Source organism: Ascaphus truei, chromosome 22, assembly GCF_040206685.1.
Source record: "Ascaphus truei isolate aAscTru1 chromosome 22, aAscTru1.hap1, whole genome shotgun sequence".
NCBI lineage: Eukaryota > Metazoa > Chordata > Amphibia > Anura > Ascaphidae > Ascaphus > Ascaphus truei.
Genome location: NC_134504.1, coordinates 18,550,235 through 18,561,334, shown reverse-complemented (window position 1 = coordinate 18,561,334; position 11,100 = coordinate 18,550,235).

The window sequence follows — 11,100 nt, the reverse complement described above, 5'->3', positions numbered from 1 at the left end:
ACAGTCACACACACTGTCAGTCACACACACTGTCACAGCCACACACTGTCACACACATTGTCAGTCACACACACTGTCAGTCACACACACACACACTGTCACAGTCACACACTGTCACAAAGTTTGCAGCAAGCAAAAGCAGCCTCTCTCCCTCCTTCAGCTCACATGTAAGGAGAAGCAGCAGCCTCTCTCTTGAACAGAACGCAAAAGTTGGGATGGTGCATAGCGAGAAATTAGGGCTGAGATGAAAGAAGGAGCAGAATAGTGTAAAGCTTTAAAAGTGAGGAGGAGAATTGAGTGTACTGTATATAAATATATTTATGTGTGTATGTGTTTTTTTTACACATTTCTTTTTGAATTCTGCATGCTGCTGTCTGCGTATTATATCTAATACAGATCGTTAACGAGGAAAGGTTTATTCCACGGGGAACATTTTCATGGTATGAACTACCCGAGGAAGAGAGAAGTGCAGAAACGGATAACTCGGCGTCATGTTAAAGGTGTGTTTCCGAGGGTAACGCAGCCCCGTCTGGGCGTGCAATATGGCAGCGAGGGTTACCAGGTGTCCAGTGTTGTCCTGTATTTGGGCACATAAAATGAGGTAATACTGGACATGTACGTGCCTCTCTGTATTACCTCTCTGGACATAGTGATCTGACCAGCTTGAGGGGGGCGCGGGATTTCCCCGAGCAGGGCTGGGCATTTTCCTCCATCCTAATTGGCTGCATTACCCAGCAGCAGCCACTAAGGAGGAGGTGTTAGGAGCCTGGGGGTGGGGCCAAGGAGAGGAGGAAACAGCATGGAGTGGTGAGAGGGGGTGTGTGTTTGTGTCTCGAGCGAGTCGCACTTTTCACCATTGTGTCCAGTATTTTTGGAGAAGCCGCTTGGCAACTCTACTCTCGGCGAATACAAATTCTGCCAAATAATCCTTTAATGCCACAATTGCTCTGATAAATCGAGCCCCCCACAGGAAGTTAAGACAGCGTAGATTTCTGTCTCGTTACTAATTTACACCCTCTGCCCCCTTCACACCTAACCCACTTCTTGCAAGCGAACGAATACTGCTCACCGACGCGGGGGCGGAAATCTCACAAAGGGCAAGACATCTGCATTTCCATTTTTCTTGTCGTTTTTTGCATGTATTATTAAAGGCCCACATCACCAGGAGGCCAGTTCTTGGCAAAGGAACAGTTGGGCACTGACAATCCGTGGGTATTATTCAGGCAGAATTCCTCAGAGGCCGGTAATTGCAAAAGAAAAGAAAAAATGCCGTCTCTCTGTTCTGCGTGACAATGTCACGGGCAGTAATTAATGAGAGGAGCTTGGAGGACACACGGAAGGGATTCTTGCAATAATTAGGCCTCCACATCTTGTTTAAAAGCCTTTGAAGTTTGTATGTTTCGGCAGAAAGAAAGCCAGTTAATTGAGATTATTTTCTCAATTAAGGTGGTGTTGTGCTTGGCAGAACACAGTAGACTTGCAATGTGATTTGTGCTACCCGGCATACAAGAAAATAGGCGAGAAGGAAATTCATATACAACACAAGACAGAAAAGCCCAAGGCTACATCCAATGTGACAAAATACATAGTAAATAGTATATCGTTAAATACTTCAATAATAATATTCTCATGAGTAAGGGTCATTTAGTTAAACCCTTTGGCCAAAGCGTACCTTTGGACCTGCATACTGGTCGTGCCGTGAAGTGGCTGCAGGCTTATAACGTTTTGGCCAAAGGGTTTAACTAATTGACCCTTACGCATGAGAATATTATTAACTATATACTTTTTACTATGTATTTTGTCACATTGGATGCAGCATTGGGCTTTTCTGTCTTGTGTTGTATACATACGGCCACGCTCAGTAGCACTCCTTTTGACATAAATATATATGTATATGATGTGTGGTGGGTTTTGGGGTTCTGAGATTTCTGGGATTGTGTGTTTGAGAAGAAAATCCAACTTATTGTTACAGAAGTCTGGTATTTCTTATAGGCGGAAAAATAAATGTTTTGTAAAAGCATTAACCATAATATCAGATAAGTATAATATAAGATAGGTATCTCCGCTGGCTGATACTATACATCTCGGATGCACTGGCCTTGATCCCTTGCAGAAACACTTACCAGAACCCCCCCCCCCCCCCACTGTCTGTAAGTTCTCCCTGCTTACAAATTAGATTGTAAGATCTTCGTGGGCAGGGACTCCTTTTCCTAATGTGTTATATCTGAACCGCTAAGCCGTTAATGTGCTATAATATTATGCCATGTGTATTACTGCTGTAAAGCGCTGTGTACCCAAGGTTGCCAGGTGTCCAGTATTGAACCGGACTGTCCTGTAAAAAAATGAGAGGTAATACTGGACATGTATATGTATACTGGTATTACCTCTCTGGGCGTGTATGTGTATACCGGTATTACCTCTCTGGGCGTGTATGTGTATACCGGTATTACCTCTCTGGGTGTGTATGCGTATACTGGTATTACCTCTCTGGGCGTGTATGCGTATACTGGTATTACCTCTCTGGGCGTGTACGTGTATAACCGGTATTACCTCTCTGGGCACGTTTATGTGTATTCCGGTATTACCTCTCTGGGCATGTATGTATATACCGGTATTACCTCTCTGGGCGTGTATGTGTATACCGGTATTACCTCTCTGGGTGTGTATGTGTATACCGGTATTACCTCTCTGGGTGTGTATGTGTATACCAGTATTACCTCTCTGGGCGTGTATGTGTATACCGGTATTACCTCTCTGGGCGTTTATGTGTATTCCAGTAATACCTCACTGGACATAGTGATCTGACCGGCTCGGGGGGGGGGGGGCACAGGATTTCCCCGAGTAGGGAGAGAGCGGGGCTGCTGCTGCTGCTGGATAATGCAGCCAATCAGGAGGAGGTGTCAGGAGCCTGGGGGTGGGGTCAAGGAGAGGAGGAAACAGCACGGAGTGAAGAAAGGTAAGAGGGATGTGTGTGTGTCTCGAGCGTATCGCACCTTTCACCAGTGTCCAGCATTGTGTCCTGTATTTTTGGAGAAGCCACCTGGCACCCCTCTATCTACCTGGATGGCGCTGTATAAACAGATATATACACACACCAGACGAGCTTTTCTCTGCCTCTTTTAAAACAGTATTTCTTTGACGTTCAAGAAGTATAAGAAACGGTGCCTAGGTGACACCGTATGTGTTTCGACTGCTATTCGGCTGTGTCCAGCGGTGCAGGGATTAACTCCGCGGACCGTCTCTGCGGTGAACAGTTTACAGAATACCTTTTGGGGGGGTTGGGGGCAGGGAACATGACTTCAGAGCCGTCTGCCCGAAGCGGAACAAATAGTTCAGGACGTGACAAGGTTTTGCTAAAATGCTAGAGATTCAAATATACATGAGATGCTACTTGCTGCTGGCGAGCAGAAGGGTCCCCCTCACCCAACCGTTTGCTGATCTCTTGACTACTGGGTTTGTACGCAAAACCTTTTCCCGGCCGCACCTGGGTGTTTTCGAGAACGCGCCTTGTAAAAATGTTTTTAAAAATGGCCACCCCTCACAATCCTGCCCAGGAAACTGGGATAACATTGGTAGTTATGGGCTTCCTGCCTGCATCTGCACCAAGAAACTTTTGACGCGTAAAAATTACCCTGATAGAAAGAAAGAGCCGGACCTGTAAGGAGCAGTGAGGTCAGGCCAGGAGGGAGGGGGTTAAGAAAGAGTTATCTGCCATTTGGCCTAAGACCCGGATACAGGCAGGCGCGACGGAGCGCACACAGAGGCGATCCGGGGTCTCAGGATCCGGAGTAGGAGACGCGATGGGGAGGCGTGGCCCGTGACATCACAAGGCTGGTTCGCCCTCATTGACATGAAGTGACCCCGCCAATTGGCTCACGTCATTGGCTCACCGTGACCCGCCCGTCGCCGCCGACAAAATCAAATTATTTTGTCGCAATGAACAATCGGCAGCGCCGTCGCCCCCCGCACGCTGTGGCCGTCCTCATTGAGGCACGGCCGTTTGTTCATGCCGCGCGCATAGCATGCAGCCTGAGGTCCTGAATGGCTAGGTGAGCACGAGCTGGGGATATCCCGTGAGCTCCGGTAAGGTGAAGAGCGGAGCTCTGTGGCTGAGCCCCTAGTTGGGGATAAATATGAGCTATTGATCTGTTGTAATGAATAAAAGCTGCGGCCATTTTTTTTTCTTCCCTGAGAAGTTGTATGGTGCGTTTACTGGGAATGGGAGAGGGGTCCAGCTCGAGGTGTGGGCCAAGTCATGAAGATTAGAGCACATATTCATAACTTGTCTCTATTTTTACAGATGCGTTGTATGTGTGTGTATATTTATGTGTGTATCTGCATGTTGCTTCTGTGTTTGTGTACATACCATATCCACATTTGCATTACCCAGAAACACTGGCTGCAGTGTGCGCATTGTATACTAATAGATAATAGGGAGAGGTGTGTGTGTGTGTGTGTGTGTGTGTGTGTGTGTGTGTGTGTGTGTGTGTGTGTGTGTGTGTGTGTGTGTGTGTGTGTGTGTGTGTGTGTGTGTGTGTGTGTGTGTGTGTGTGTGTGTGTGTGTGTGTGTGTGTGTGTGTGTGTGTGATATATTGGTGCCATTAGTGCTAAACACTTGATACTTCAAATACAATCAGACTGCGGCCAACTAAACTTGGGGGCAGGGTCCCCAACGCTTAAAATAACACGCAAGCCAATTCTGCATATATCTAATGACTGGGCACTTTAATCCTTTCGCTGCCAGAGAGGACATCCCGTCGACCTATGTGACGCCACACGCCTCCATTTTATGCGTCCTGATTTTATCAACCGGCGATAGTTCCGAATCTTGTCCCTTTTTGGAGTCGGGGGGTTGGTTTTAACACCTTCACTGCCCGAGGCGTGGCAGAGTTTACCCCCCTGGCAATGCTGGCGGCGAGTGCTTTGCGTCAGACGAGAAACACGGGGGCGGGCATCCTTGTTAATCAGGTTTGTTTTGAAACGCGGGCATCCGGTTGAAGGGCAACTTGCCTTAAAAGGGGGCAAGATCGGTGTGTGTCGCGGAGTCTGCTGTATCTCCACGTCTCCCGTGGCATGCTGAGGTTTTCTGTGCCAGGGTAACCCCCTTCCCTGCCACGGGGGCACTGACAAAGCAGTGGCCAGATCTGTAAGACATTCTAAACCAGGGGAGCGGCCAACCCCAGTCCTCAAGGGCCACCAACAGGTCAGGTTAAGGATATCCCTGCTTCAGCACAGGTGGCTCAGTCAAAGACTGAGCCACCTATGCTGAAGCTGGGACTTATTTAGCCACCTGCTGAAGCTGGGACTGATTAAGCCACCTGTGCTGAAGCAGGGATATCCTGAAAACCTAACCTGTTGGTCGCCCTTGAGGACTGGAATTGGTTACCTCTATCCTAAACCTCTTGAACACTGTGGACCCGATTCTAGAAAGGTTTACCCCAATAAAAAGGGAGAGTCTAACCCCAATTCAATGACTTGAGTTTGTTGCGTGTTAAAATTGGCACGGGTGTGTTACGTGGGTGAGTGCTTTTGCTTGTAGAGGCAAACCTACGTAGCTACCCCCACTCCCCTCCCCCCCCCCCCCCCAAACAACCTGTTGTAAACAATTTAGCAATCCAGTTGGCTTTCCAATGCTAATCTAACTATGCTAAAAGCAAAGATCTGGCTGGGGGGAAGAGGTAGGGGGAGAGGGACGGGGAGAGGGAGAGGGACGGGGAGAGGGGGGAGGGTTGCTGCTTCCTTAAGTGCAGCTCAGTTGCTGTTAATAAAAGGATGAGATCCCGAGAGCTCACATGCATTGTCTGCCGTGCGCGTTTCTTGTCTCTGTCTCTTGACCTTTGTCTCTTGGGCTAGTGGGAATAAGCAGATCGTCAGCAGGGCCACTATTAAAGGGTCAGTCCCTCCTAGAATTAAACTGAAATTAAGGACAGTGACATGTTTAATAGCTTAACCCAAGCTAATTGACACCTTTAATAAAAAAAAATCAATGTATACATTGTGCTGCTAAACTGTTAACGTGTCCGTGGTAAATAAGATGGTTTTATCTAATGAGGTTTGGTGATAAGACTGTTTGTCAGCAGTCAAAGGCACAGGGTACTTTCTGTATTATCCATTGTATGCAACATAATTAGGAAGCCGTCCGCAGTCAGATAAACACAAGCAGGCCCCCCCACCAGCATACAAAGGGCCCAAAACAGAAGTCCACACCTAGGGGGTGGGTTCGGAGACCCTGCAGTGAGCCCACCTGTTGCCCTTGGCAGGCCCGGCAGGGAAAGGCGGGCTGGCAGAGTCCGGAAGTTCCCGTTGGGTATAACTTAAGGGTCCAGCCCCCCTTCCCCACAACGGGCCTGGGGCAGTTCATTGGCACTTACCCCTCCTCCCTCCCCCCCTTAACGGTGACCCTGCACATAAGTAGCTGATATGGTTAAATTCAATGTTCCCGGGGAGAGGGGGGGAAACAACCCATTCATTGTATTAATTAGGGCGGCTGAATAATGATTTGTTGCTTTGTGATCCACCACGTTGCTTGTTTTCTTATTTTTTTAATGCCACCATTTCACACTTAGGGTCACCAGGTGTCCAGGATTGAGCCGGACTGTCCTATATTTGGACACTCTGTCCAGTAATAAGTGAGAGGTAATACTGGACATGTATGTGTATACCGGTATTACCTCTCTGGGCGTGTATGTGTATACCAGTATTACCTCTCTGGGCGTGAATATATATACCGGTATTACCTCTCTGGGCGTGTATGTGTATACCGGTATTACCTCTCTGGGCGTGTATGTGTATACCAGTATTACCTCTCTGGGCGTGAATATATATACCGGTATTACCTCTCTGGGCGTGTATGTGTATACCGGTATTACCTCTCTGGGCGTGTATGTGTATACCGGTGTTACCTCTCTGGGCGTGTATGTGTATACCGGTATTACCTCTCTGGGCGTGTATGTGTATACCGGTATTACCTCTCTGGGCGTGTATGTGTATACCGGTATTACCTCTCTGGGCGTGTATGTGTATACCGGTATTACCTCTCTGGGCGTGTATGTGTATACCGGTGTTACCTCTCTGGGTGTGTATGTGTATACCGGTATTACCTCTCTGGGCGTGTATGTGTATACCGGTATTACCTCTCTGGGCGTGTATGTGTATACCAGTATTACTTCTCTGGGCGTGTATGTGTATACCGGTGTTACCTCTCTGGGCGTGTATGTGTATACCGGTATTACCTCTCTGGGCGTGTATGTGTATACCGGTATTACCTCTCTGGGCGTGTATGTGTATAACGGTATTACCTCTCTGGGCATGTATGTGTATACCGGTATTACCTCTCTGGGCGTGTATGTGTATACCAGTATTACCTCTCTGGGCGTGTATGTGTATACCAGTATTACCTCTCTGGGCGTGTATGTGTATACCAGTATTACCTCTCTGGGCGTGTATGTGTATACCGGTGTTACCTCTCTGGGCGTGTATGTGTATACCGGTATTACCTCTCTGGGCGTGTATGTGTATACCGGTATTACCTCTCTGGGCGTGTATGTGTATACCGGTATTACCTCTGCATGTATGTGTATACCAGTATTACCTCTCTGGGCGTGTATGTGTATACCGGTATTACCTCTCTGGGCGTGTATGTGTATACCAGTATTACCTCTCTGGGCGTGTATGTGTATACCAGTATTACCTCTCTGGGCGTGTATGTGTATACCAGTATTACCTCTCTGAGCGTGTATGTGTATACCGGTGTTACCTCTCTGGGCGTGTATGTGTATACCGGTATTACCTCTCTGGGCGTGTATGTGTATACCGGTATTACCTCTCTGGGCGTGTATGTGTATACCGGTATTACCTCTCTGGGCGTGTATGTGTATACCGGTGTTACCTCTCTGGGCGTGTATGTGTATACCGGTATTACCTCTCTGGGCATGTATGTGTATACCAGTATTACCTCTCTGGGCATGTATGTGTATACCAGTATTACCTCTCTGGGCATGTATGTGTATACCAGTATTACCTCTCTGGGCATGTATGTGTATACCAGTATTACCTCTCTGGGCATGTATGTGTATACCAGTATTACCTCTCTGGGCATGTATGTGTATACCAGTATTACCTCTCTGGGCATGTATGTGTATACCAGTATTACCTCTCTGGGCGTGTATGTGTATACCGGTATTACCTCTCTGGGCGTGTATGTGTATACCGGTATTACCTCTCTGGGCGTGTACTGTATGTGTATACCGGTATTACCTCTCTGGGCGTGTATGTGTATACCGGTGTTACCTCTCTGTGTGTGTATGTGCTTACCGGTATTACCTCTCTGGGCGTGTATGTGTATACCGGTATTACCTCTCTGGGCGTGTATGTGTATACCGGTGTTACCTCTCTGGGCGTGTATGTGTATACCGGTATTACCTCTCTGGGCGTGTATGTGTATACCGGTATTACCTCTGCATGTATGTGTATACCAGTATTACCTCTCTGGGCGTGTATGTGTATACCGGTATTACCTCTCTGGGCGTGTATGTGTATACCAGTATTACCTCTCTGGGCGTGTATGTGTATACCAGTATTACCTCTCTGGGCGTGTATGTGTATACCAGTATTACCTCTCTGAGCGTGTATGTGTATACCGGTGTTACCTCTCTGGGCGTGTATGTGTATACCGGTATTACCTCTCTGGGCATGTATGTGTATACCGGTATTACCTCTCTGGGCGTGTATGTGTATACCAGTATTACCTCTCTGGGCATGTATGTGTATACCAGTATTACCTCTCTGGGCATGTATGTGTATACCAGTATTACCTCTCTGGGCATGTATGTGTATACCAGTATTACCTCTCTGGGCATGTATGTGTATACCAGTATTACCTCTCTGGGCATGTATGTGTATACCAGTATTACCTCTCTGGGCATGTATGTGTATACCAGTATTACCTCTCTGGGCATGTATGTGTATACCAGTATTACCTCTCTGGGCATGTATGTGTATACCAGTATTACCTCTCTGGGCATGTATGTGTATACCAGTATTACCTCTCTGGGCGTGTATGTGTATACCGGTATTACCTCTCTGGGCGTGTATGTGTATACCGGTATTACCTCTCTGGGCGTGTACTGTATGTGTATACCGGTATTACCTCTCTGGGCGTGTATGTGTATACCGGTGTTACCTCTCTGTGTGTGTATGTGCTTACCAGTATTACCTCTCTGGGCGTGTATGTGTATACCGGTATTACCTCTCTGGGTGTGTATGAGTATACCGGTATTACCTCTCTGGGCGTGTATGTTTATACCAGTATTACCTCTCTGGGCGTGTATGTGTATACCGGTATTACCTCTCTGGGCGTGTGTGTATACCGGTATTACCTCTCTGGACATAGTGACCTGACCGGCTTGGGGGGACCGCGGGATTTCCCTGAGCGGGGAGAGAGCAGGGCTGCTGCTAGGGGGCAGGGCTGCGTCCTCCATCCTGATTGGCAGCTGCTGCTGGGTAATGCAGCCAATCAGGAGGTGTCATCAGCCTGTGGGTGGGACCAAGGAGAGGAGGAAACAGCGTAGAGACGTGAGAGGGATGTGTGTGTGTGTGTGTGTGTGTGTATGTGTCTCAAGCGTGTCGCACCTTTCACCACTGTGCCCACTATTTTTGGAGAAGCCGCCTGGCACCCTTATTCACACCTCATATGGTAGGGACATCAAACTCAACCTCTTGAAATCCAGTGTTCCCGGAAAAAAGCAACACATTATTTTTTCTAAATATTATACATTAATTAATTTAACGATCAACAAGATTCTCAATATATTGTTTATAAATATTCTGGGGACCGGGTCTGGGGTACTAACTGGGAGGGCAATCACCTATTTGATTACTTATGCTACTAACGTTTTCATTTAATTATTTCAACCTGGAATATGTATGGCAGTGTGTGCCGTTTTATCCTATCAATAGACATGGGGTGCTCAACTCCAGTCCTCAAGCCTCCCCAACAGGTCAGGTTTTCAGGATATCCTTGCTTCAGCACAGGTGGCTCAATCAGTCCCTGCTTCAGCACAGGTGGCTCAATCAGAGGCTCAGTCTTCGACTGAGCCTCTGATTGAGCCACCTGTGCTGAAGCTGGGATATCCTGAAAACCTGTCCTGTTGCGGGGTCTCGAGGACTGGAGTTGGCCGCCCCTCTGCATTAGAAAGCCAAAACGTTGAAATCTTGATTGTTTTCGTCCTGATTCACATGGGAAATTGAGGGTCGCCAGCATGGGGAAAAGGCGAGGACATCTGTCCCAGCCCAATGGGGCAGTGGGACTCCCTAATATTAGACACCCCCATCACCAGCCTTGCCCCTCAACACTTAACATGTTGGAAGGAAACTGGTTTGCATAGGTGTAAATAGAAGGTCAGTTAGCAGCCGACTGAAACTGAGGCTTCTTATAATCACCAATACCTTTTTTTTAACACATATAATATAACTGATTACATTTCTAGAGCACCCCTTTTCCGATGTATATATTGCCACCCCTTACACTTCTCAAACCTGTCCCAGCTGTGCCTTCAAAAAAATCTGGTTGCTTTATACATATGTAACCCTGCTTCCCCCCTTCCCCCAGACTCTACGGTGGTGTCTAGGGTTCATGAGGGCAGATTACATGCGGTGTGGTGCATACCTGTAAGGAACAGGAGGGCCTGAGCTTCCCGCGATGGTGTGGGGGAGCCAGGACCGGGCTTCTGGGGTGATAGCCTCCATCTTCTTTTAGGGGTGCAGCGCCTCCATCTTCTATACTCCCAGAAATATGGGACAGGACCTGTATAGAAGAACCCCTTGGGTCCCAGGGTAATACCTTCCAATTCACACACAGTCTTTGGTAATAACGAATAGTCTCTTTTATTGACAGATCAGCAATCTCCCAACGGTAGTGGCTTCCAGTAGCCGCAACAACGACAGCAAAGACTTGTTATTACGCTGCTCTCCTTCCACACAGATAATTCCTCCTCTCCTTCACTCCAAGTCTCTACTCCGACAGGATGGTCTGGGCTAGGGCTTCAATACCCCGTGGCCCACCCCCGAGGTTATCCTCGCGGTGGGGCTTGAATTCTCCCT